We start from the raw sequence: 10,893 nt of genomic DNA on the forward strand, positions 1-10,893 counted from the left end.
AACAGGAGGGGGAAAAATACATCACACGAAACTCTGCCCTGTCACTTTCAGCCTTGCAGAGTGGAGAGTGTAGTGGCCTTGTAAGCCCCCTACAGCTCACTGCTGCTTCTTTTGGTCATGGAGCATAGAAGTCCCAGAAGGGCATTAATGCTGCTTGAAGCAGCATTTCCGCTAACAGGGATTACCTTAGGGAAACCCAATGGATCACAGGGGAACATGCTGAGGAGAGGGGCTGCTCGCCAGCGTCTTTCACTCTTGCTCCCTCTATGCCCCTCTTCCTGTTGTGGCGAGCCAGACAGGCAGAGGTAAAACACTACTTCCAAAGATGTTTGGTGGCCTCCTGTGACAATGGTAAAGAGTCACAGAAAGAGTCTTCTTTACCACTGAACAATTAATTTTATTAAAGTAAGGAAAATAGTATTATAAACCTCTCTCTCTCTCTCTCTCTCACTCTCATATTCCTTCACTGAGAGGCTTCTGTCTGGTCTCTTCCCAACCTCCTCCAGCCTGGTATTAAAGACTTAAAGGAAAAATACATATACAATCCTCAGCCCTGTGCTGCCTTTCCCGTATAATCATTATTAAGAATTAACAATTAATAAATTATAGCTCCATGACCACACCATCATCATTATTCCTCCAGGTCTAGATATCCTCTGTCTTTGAGGAGGATTTTGTGCCATAGATTTTCTTGAATTATCATCTCCAAAAGACAGTGGAGAGTCCTCCTCAACAGGATTCTCTCTCATCACTGAAGTTGTGATGTGAGTGCCATGGCTATTAGAGTCACATTTTTTTACACAGTGTTGGCTGTGTGAGGATCTGGTGGTTGGCAAGTATTGTATCATCTCAGTTTTACAGATGGGAAAACTGAGGCACAGAGAAGAAAAGTGACTTGACTACACAATAAATCAGTGGCTGAAGCAGGATTTGAACCCAAAGCTCCTGACTCAGTTATGTAAGCTAACCACAAATCCATCCAGCCTCCCTTCACTATATTAGATTAATTTCTTTAGCAGGTTATAAAGGTTTCTACTATCTGCATTTGAAGAGTCAGCATTTTTACAGATCGATAGATTCCGAATCCAGAAGGGACCAATGTGATTATCTGGTTTGACCTCCTGTACAACACATGCTATAGCAGGGGTGCTCAAACTTCATTGCAGCGTGACCCCCTTTTGACAATAAAAATTACTTCACAACCTCAGGAGGGGGGACGGAAGCCTGAGCCCACCCAAGCCCCACTGCCCCAGGTGGCCAAAGCCCGAGTCCCACTGCTCTGGGCAGGGGGGCCAAAGCTGAAGCTCAAGCCCTGCTACCTGAGCCCTGCCGCCCAGGACTGAAACTCTCGGGCTTTGGCTTCGGCCCTGGGCAGTGGGGCTTGGGCTTCAGCCATGGGCCCCAGCAAGTCTAAGCCAGCCCTGGCAACCCCATTCAAAGGGGGTCCCAACCCACAGTTCAAGAACCGCTGTCCTATAGAATTTCCCCAAAATAATTCCTAGAGCAGATCTTTTAGCAAAACATCCTATCTTGACTTAAATATTGTCAGTGATGAAGACGCCACCATGATCCTTGCTAAATTGTCCCCATGGTTAATTATCCTCACTGTTAAAAATGTATACCAGTTTTTTTCCAGTCTGAATTTGTCTAGCTTCAGCTTCCAGTCATTGGATCATGTTGTTATTTTTCTCTGCTAGATATTTGTTCCCCATGTAGGTACTTAAAAACTGCAATCAAGTCAGTCCTTAACCTCTTTGTTACACTAAACAGATTGAGCTCCTTGAGTCTATCATTAGAAAGTATGTTTTCTAAGCCTTCAATCATTCTCAGCATTCTTCTTTGAACCCTCTCCAGTTTATCAACATCCTCCTTGAATTGTGGGCACCAAAACTCGACACAGTTCTCCAACAGCAGCCACACCTGTGCCAAATACAGAGATAAAATAACTTACTTCTGCTCAAGATTCCCCTGTTTGTGTATCCAAGGATCGCACTGGCCCTTTTGGCCACAGCACTGCCCTGGGAGCTCATGTTCAGTTGATTATCCACCACAATCCCTTATTCTTCTTTAGAGTCTCTTCTTCCCAGAATAGAGTCCCCCATCCTGTAAGTATGGCCTATAGTCTTTGTTCTTAGATTTATACTTTTACATTTAGCCATATTAAAACACCTATTAATTTGCTCACATCCAGCTTACCAAGAGCTCCAGCTGACACTGTATCAGTCACCTGTCCTCTTCATTATTTACCACTCCCCTCCATTTTGTGTTACCTACAGACTTTATCAGTGATTTGATGTTTTCTTGCAGCTCATTAATAAAAATGTTAAATAGTGTACAGCTAAGAACCGCTTCTTGCAGGACCCCACTAGAAACACATCTCCTTGATGATGTTTCCTCATTTACAGATACATTTTGAAACCTATCAGTGAGCCAGTTTTTAATCCATGTAATGTGTGCCATATTAATCTTACATTGTTCTAGTTTTTTTAATCCAAATGTCATGCAGTATCAAGTCAAATGACTTACAGAAGTCTATTACATCAACCCTATTACCTTTATCAACCAAACTTGTACTTTCATCATTTAAAAAAAAAGATATCTAGTTAGTTTGACAGGATCTATTTTCCATAAACTCATGTTGATTGTCATTAATTGTATTACCCTCCTTTAAATCTTTATTTATCAAGTCCTATATCACCCAACCCATTATGTTGCCCAGAACTGATGTCAGGCTGAAAGGCCTATAATTATCCAGGTCATCCCATTTACTATTTTAAAATATTGACATGACATTAGCTTTCTTCCAGTCTTCTGGAACTTGGCCAGTGTTCTAAGACTTACTGAAATTCATCATTAACGGTCCAGTGAGCTCCTCCTCCAGCTCTTTTAAAACTCTGAGGTAAATAGCTTTAAGAATAAACAGTGAGAGAACGTCAGACCTGTGTGGGATGGAGGTAAATTTGGCTCTTAAAATGAATGACACACCTCAAAATCAGGAGCTATTATATGTTGTGCTTTGCAATAATATTTTCCACAATCTTTCTCACTTTCCAGAATGTCACATAAAAACCAGAATCGGTTGAGAAAGCAACTAAGCCTTGATGTTTGTCAAATCTTTACCGTGTAGGGAAAAAATTGAAAGATGTGCCAGATTGTTTTGTTTAAAAGTACTTGGGTGTTAAAAAATGATTTGATTTTCAAGCTTTTTTCCCCTTTTAACCATTAATTGAATCCACTGCTGAGGAGCTGAATTGTTTTAAGTATCTTTCTCACTCTCTCTCTCTTTGTTTAACATGTCCATCACTTATTTAACACACATTTATCAAAGAGGGGTATCATTTTATATATTTTACTTTGTTGCAAGAAAATGACTACTAAATGCACTGTAAAATTATATAGACTTGCTAGTACCATGAAATATCCTTCTAAGATATCTGACAGCCCACATTTTCAATCCTACTTTGTGAGAAGGCAGAGACTTAGTTAACATGAACTGTGTGAAATACTCAACTTGAGACAAAAAAGTAGTTGAAATCAGTCTTTATTTGAGTCTGAGGTGCTTGTGCAAACATGATGAGCCTCGTTAGAACTCAGGATACATCCCGAAGAGGCTGGACCTGAAACTTTTGGCACTAGCAGGATATCTGGGGGCATGGTGGCGGGGGAATACTAAGGCAGGGAGTTGTACATAGGATTTCTAGTGTAGAACTAGACTAGCTGGGCATGGTCACATGGTATTTATTCTGGCTCCCTGACTGGCTGAGTCTACCCTCTGTGCACAGGAGGGCCAGCAGAAGCCATTTTTAATTTCTGTTCTCAGAGGACGAGGCTGCATTTTGTGTGCTTTCTCTAAGTCAGGCACTTAAAGTTCAGATCCACAAAGGTACTTAGGTACCTAACCCCCAGACGTTGGGGGGAGGGCAGCCCTATTGGCCTGACTGGAGCTGCTCTCCCAAATATAGAAGTCAAACTACGTCTATGCCCCCAGATTTAGATGCCTAAGTCCCACTTTTAGACTCCACTGAGATGCACAAAACTCCGATTCAGCTGCAGGCACCCAAACTCACGTGGCACCTAAGTTTTTGCAGTAAAAGTTCCCTTCGTGCCTAAGTTTCTGCTTCTGGGTGTGCACTCTGCTGCTTTATTCTAGGTGTCCAGACACCCATGTCCTGCCTAAGCCCCAGAGCAATCCACAGACTAGAGGAAGATAGATGTTCATCTGCCTAACTCACATATGGATCTCTGAGCCAGCCCAGGGCCCATTCAAAATCTGGCTGGAGGAATAGGTGTGAGGCTCACCTCATAATTTTTAACTCAGTGGTTAATGTTCTCACCTGCATTGTGGGAGACACAGGTTCAATTCCCCCTCTGCCTGATGGGGAGAAAGGATTTGAGCAGAAGTCTCCTCCATCTCAGGACAGTGTTCTAATCACTGAGCTATGGGATAGTCTGATGTGAATAGCTCCTTCAATCTCTACTGCCGAAGTTGTTCCAATTTGGTTCAATAACTAAAGCGTCACTGGAGCAGGGGAACTGGATCCTGGCCCACCCATTTGGGAACCAACAGGCTACAGTGTCCTTCTCCTTCTGGCCCAATGACTCTTTATTTATCCAAAATGGAACAGCTTCAACAGGGGAGATTGAGGGAGGCCCACAGCAGAACACCTTATAACGCTGTGGTTACAGCAATTTCCTGAGAGGTCGGGAAGACATATGTTCAAATCTTTTCTCTGCAGGCAGAGGGGGTAATTGACTCTGGATCTCCCATATCCCAGATGAATTCCCTAACCACTAGGCTAAAAGTTATCATGTGAGTGTGTGATGGGGTGTCCAGCCCACAGAGGACTAGAAGGGATTAAAGTGGTCATGTAGGCCTATCCACAGGCTGCAGCTGGAGGAAGAGCCAGGGAGCAGGGAATTGATTGCAAAAAGGTTCAGCTGTGCAGGAACAGGCAGGGCCTATAAAGCCATGAAGCTGGCACTATATGGCAGCTACTACTGGGAAAGGGCAGTCAATCCCTAGGAAGAGGGAGGAGTGTTTGGAGGCTGCAGGGATGTGGAGGCTGCACTCACTCCATGGGAGGAGGGTTTGGAGATGGTACACCCAGAGCAAGGAGGGGAACCAGGATTTGTAGGAAGCAGTCCAGGGAAGGAGCAGTGAGGATTGGGACAGGACAGCCTAGAACTGCTGGGTGGAGGGTCCCTGGACTAGAGCCCTGAGTAGTGAGCAGGCCCGGGTTCCCCTACCAGCCACCGAGAGCATGGCAGAGATCAGACACGGGGCAGTGAATTGGAAGACTGCCTGGGTCACTGTGGGAGCAACAGAGAATTTGGAGAACTGTACCTGAAAGAGGGGGAACATTGAGTGACCTAGCTGGAAGGCTGAATCAAAAAGAGGATACTGTGGTCCCTGGGGCAAGAGAAGAGCTGCAGACCAGAGAGAGACATTGTGATGTCGTGCAACCATGAGAAGGGGTGTTGACCTTGAGAGCTAATCCCCAGAGTAACCAGGAGGAGACACCAGACAAGTGGTGAGTGGAGCTCCCCGTGACAGGGTGATGGCAGCATTGGCACCACCACTTCCTTCTCCTCCTCAAGCAGTTTTGTGTGGAATGAGGCAGGCACCTAACTCATTCTCCCAAGAAATGACATAGCCACCTGACTCCAGAACAGGGGTTCCTGGTTGTGGATGGCTAAGCAGAGGTAGGTGTCTCCCTGAAACCTGAAGTTAGGTGCCCTCTCCATTAGAGGGGAGGGGCTTAAGACACTCCCCTCTATCATCCATTGTCTCTCCCCATGCATTGTATCGTGAGCTTAGGCATCTAACTCAAGTTTTCTGGATTGCAGTGTTGTTCCTCTGATTTCCTAGGCACCTAAAAGTTAGGAGTGTTGCAACAACTATGTCCCTTTGTGGATCTGGGCCTCAGACACCAAGGCAATGAGCATGGTCTAATGCCTATATAGTCAGAAGCAAACTGTTTTCTCTGCTTGCTCATGGAGGCTTGTATCCCCTGAGCTACTCTCCTTTGGAGTTCCTTCATTTATATAGCCTGGAAACTGGTTTGTTTTTCTATTCCACACCCCACATAAGCCTCACAATAATACTACTACTACTTATTCCATTCCCGCTCTTAAATAAGCTGCATATTTTTACTATTTTATATTTTATTATAATTCCATTTTCCAAGGGAGCAGCTCTCTGAGAAAGATCTTAGGTCTCTTCTGTTGTTGCCTCAGAGGCCTGCCCTGATCATACAAGCTGGTTCTCAGTGTTTTTGTAGAGCTCCTTTCGCTGCAGCAAAGAGCATGGGTGTAGAGTTCCACCTGCATGGATCAGCTTGCGGAATCTGGGCCTTGGATCCGTCACCTGCACTTGTGTAGGCCACTACCTTTTCATATACCCTCATGTTTGCAGCCTAAGAGCTGATTTTTTGCAGTGTTTATAATTCTAAATGAGCCTCACATTATCGTTGTGATTCTGTTCTACAAGGGAAACAGTCTCCCCTGAGAAATATCAAATATTGGAGAAATAAATCTGTTCCTGGGATGCATAGTTAAGAGAAGAACAGTGGCCTGGTAGAGTGCTGGCCTCCCACAGAAATGCTAGGCCTTTATGCATAAGGAACAGCACTGTAATCCTTCTCAGGCCGGGGATATTGCTTTTCTCTAGCAGAGCTATGGTCTTCATTTGGAAAGACCCAAAGTTTCAAGAGCAAAAAGGGGTATGAAGCAAAATGACAAAATTGTCACCCCTTTCAAGGACTTGAGTTGACACCAGCCTACTTCCACCTCTGTACCTTAATAAGGGAAGTAAAACAATGGTACTACAATACTCCAGTGCTAATGGTTTGTAACACAACTTACAGTAGCATGGCTGGTTTTTTAGATAATCACTATAATGTGTACAGTATTTTTTTAGTTAGAAGGGTTTGGATGCTCCTGATTCTCCACAGGGAGTACAGGTCAACTCCATTTTTAGGAAAGGCCATTCTCCGCCCATTTTTTGTTGTTTGTCCAATGTATAACTAATGGAATTGAGCTCTCCAGTCACTACTGCAATACATATAATAATGTGATAATAACTGGTCTCTCAATACTGTCCTAATTCCTTTGATTACTAATAAATTCTCTCTCGTGGAGGTTTGACTTTATAGAGGTTTTCTTTTAAGCAAACAAGTCAATTAGAAAGGCTTTCCCATGAAAAATGAATAACCTGATTCACTATCCATACTGGTACCTTTTCTGTTCACCAGGGCGCATGGCAATATTTTCGTGGTGCACACACTGTTGCTGAATTGTGATTGAACTCCCTGTGCAGGGACAGATGGCATTTATCTGAACAGCAGCTGAATTAGCACCACTCAGCTATCACTACCTCCTCAGCACAAGCTGCTGAAGCAGAGCATTTTAACTGGTAAATTGACACAAATATTTAGGCTAGGTAGAGATGAAAATGTAGCAGTGTTGACGGTTCCTTCTAAATATTCCAGTTGTTTCCTTAGAAATATAATCAAAGAATTGTTGTAAGGCCAATGTTGTTTGTGAAGCATCGATTTTAATATTCTTTGGAAATCTGTAGTGCAGGGGGGAACCTCTGAATATGTTTGCCAAATATTTCTGTTGTCCATGATCACAGGTTGTGGGCTTTTTGGTATATCTGTTCTCATAGTCTCCAATTTAACAAAGTACTTAAGCATGTGCTTAACTAAGGGCTAGTCTACACTGGCAACACTAAAGTGCTGTTGTGGCAGCACTTTAACATGGTTGTGTGGTAGCAGAATAGCGCTGGGAGAGAGCTTTCCCAACGCTCTTTTAAAAAACAAACCAAAACCTCCACAAGGGACATAGCTACCAGTGCTGGGAGTGTGGCTCCCAGCGCTGGTGCACTGTCTACACTGGCGCTTTACAGCGCTGAAATTTGCTGTGCTCAGGGGGGGAGGGGTGTTTTTTCACATCCCTGTGCGAGAAAGTTGCAGCACTGTAAATTGCCAGTGTAGACAAGCCCTAAGTGTGTGCTTAAGGCCATTCCTATTCAGTATTCAGCAAAGCTCTTAAGCACACGTTTAAGTCCTGTTGACTTAAACTTAAAGTTCATCATGTACTTAAGTGCTTTGCTGAATAGAGATGGACTTAGTCACGTTTAAGTCCTTTACTTAATCAGGGCCTTACTATGTGGTGCTTGTATTATGAGCCCAAACATGACCAAATGAGTACAGCCCAAGCAAAAGGGCCAAAACCACCTGAAACTCTAAAATTGAAGAATGGAGTTCTCAGGGCCAAAGATAAAGTAAAGGCTCAAGACTTTTGCACAATAGTAATCTCTTTCTGGATATGGAAGAGAGGAGTGTTGTAGTAATTATGGTGTATTTGCCATCTAAATTAATGCAACAGGAGCCTGCTGTTCCTCTCCTTTGCTGGTTTCTATCAAAGCAGATATGGGCTCGGTGGCCATCCTTTATAGGTCCAGTGACCCCACTTCATATGGCCAGATAGTTTATCTGGGGTGTGCACAAGGGAAAAGGGGATTTCTGCATCCAGCACACAAACATTTTTCAAAATTTCCTATGAAAAATTAAAGGTGTTTTTGACCACCTCCATAAGTAATACAATATGCTATAAAAATTAGTACAAACATTGAAACTTGCTAGCAAGTTTATGCTAATTCCAAGGGAAGTATCAGGAGTTCCTTACTTGCCTGACACTATGGCAGATGGTGCTAATTAACCTCTTGTTCATCTCCAATAGACATAGGTAAATCACAGGCTGGAGATGTGTCCTTCACCAGTGGTTACTAACAGTGCCCCATCTTTTATATGCCTTATATCACTGGACTCCTCTGCCTAAGGAAGAGACAATTCAAGGAAAGGGAGGTGACTGCAAACAAGAAACAGAGTGTTTCTGTAGATTCTTTCCTTTCTGCTTAAGGTTACCTGAGCCCATTTCTCTGTGCTGGCCAAGTTCCACTCAGATCAGGACTAAGGTTGGGTGGAGGTGGCTTATGCTATCCCTGTGCTCTCTATTCAATGCCAGGCTGCCTGCAGCCCTAAGGGACTGTTCTGGTAGATAGAAACATTCAGAGCCCAGCAGGGGTCCAGTTATGCCCCCCCTGTTCTTTGGCCATAGCCCCTACCTCTGGAGCTGTGAGGAAGGGGCAATAGAGTTGCTATACTGGTTCCATTTCACCAATGATCTCCACTGTAGCTGGGGATTCCCAGGTGGTTGGATATACACTAGTGGAGCAGCACAAAGGACCCTTATCACAATTAAGAATCAGGCCTCTTATTTTCTTACAATATTGTGGTCTCTGGTGGCTCAGCCAATTAAAGAAAATGTTGATTTCATAAATGTAAGAAGGGAGCTACATTGCCTCATCCTTGTTATGTCTTCAAGGGTACAGCTGGGTGAAAAAATGTTATCAGTATCACTAAATGAAATGGGATTGGCCAGTGGAGTAATTATTTTCCCCTTCCCCCACCATCCCTTCCTCCTCATATGACCTGGAATCCTGGCAGTACACAAACTGACCTTGAAGCTGAAGTTAGACACGTCTTGCTGCCCACAGTGAACCCAGAAGCGTAAAGTGAGTAAGTAGTTTAACTAACTCCTCTTGCATTTTGTTCTCCACAAACAGTGGCATTTAAAATGGGAAGCTTATTAAAAATGAATTCAAAGCACCATGCATGGTGGTGTAATTTGAATATAACTTACTGATTTGCATAACTACTAAGACAGCAATGACAGCAAACTGTGTCAGCCCACTATGCGGCTGCTTCAAATGGTGACACTTAAGTAGCACTTTAAATAAATAAAAATAAAATCTGGCAGAATCATAACAACATTTCTACAGTCACCCTGCAGAGAAACCACCTTAAATTGTCTGTGTTGTCTGTAAATGTCTGGAGTTAGCAGAAATGTTTTGTCTTTATTTACATATTAGATACATGTTTTCTTGCTATATGGTGCAGCAGATCAGCTTCTTAGAGGTGATCAATATCCACAACTCACTGGCTTGTTTGGGACTCAGCACCTCTCCAGAATAGACACCCCCCCCCCCCCCCGGGCCTGATCCTCTGCTGGTCACCCTCAATGGAACTATGCCAATTTGTACCCAATGAGCATCTGTCCCAGAATTTTTCTTTTCTTTGGACTGTTCAACATTCTTTACCATCTTTTCCCCCTTCTTTCTTTCAGTGTAAGCTGATTTTGAATTCATCTAAAAATTTAATTTTATACAGGTTCATGGATCAATGGATTTATCAAGAGAAATGCAATCCTGGCCTCTCTGTTCATGATAATGCATGTTAAAATTAAAAGTAAAATTAGAAATACACCTCTATCCCAATATAACGTGATCCGATATAACATGAATTCAGATATAACGCGGTAAAGCAGCGCTCCGGGGGGGCAGGGCTGCGCACTCCGGCGGATCAAAGCAAGTTCGATATAACGCGGTTTCACCTATAACGCGGTAAGATTTTTTGTTTTTTGTCTCCCGAGGACAGTGTTGTATCGGGGTAGAGGTGTATGGTTGTTTTCTGGAGATTTGTTTTAACCTTTCAGATGGAGTTGGTTTAACCGGCCCATTAATGTGAATAGGAAAAATTCCCAATAACTTCAGTTGGCTTTGGATCAGGCTTTGTCTGACACAAGTGAAGTGTTATCAGGTAACAGAATAATTTTGTTCTTTTTGAACCCCATTTTTATCACTTATGAGGGTCTATTTACTGCAATAGCATCACTATCAAGAACAGCTGATTAACAGTTTGAGTTCAATGTATGTAGCTACATCATGATTAAATGATCAAAACAAGCATAGCTTGAGTAATGTCACATTTTAGTTTTCTAAAGACTGAAAGGTCAAGCATGGCCACATACTGACATTTTATTCAAATC

The sequence above is a fragment of the Emys orbicularis genome, chromosome 6 (genome assembly GCF_028017835.1).
Source record: "Emys orbicularis isolate rEmyOrb1 chromosome 6, rEmyOrb1.hap1, whole genome shotgun sequence".
In the NCBI taxonomy this organism is placed as follows: domain Eukaryota; kingdom Metazoa; phylum Chordata; order Testudines; family Emydidae; genus Emys; species Emys orbicularis.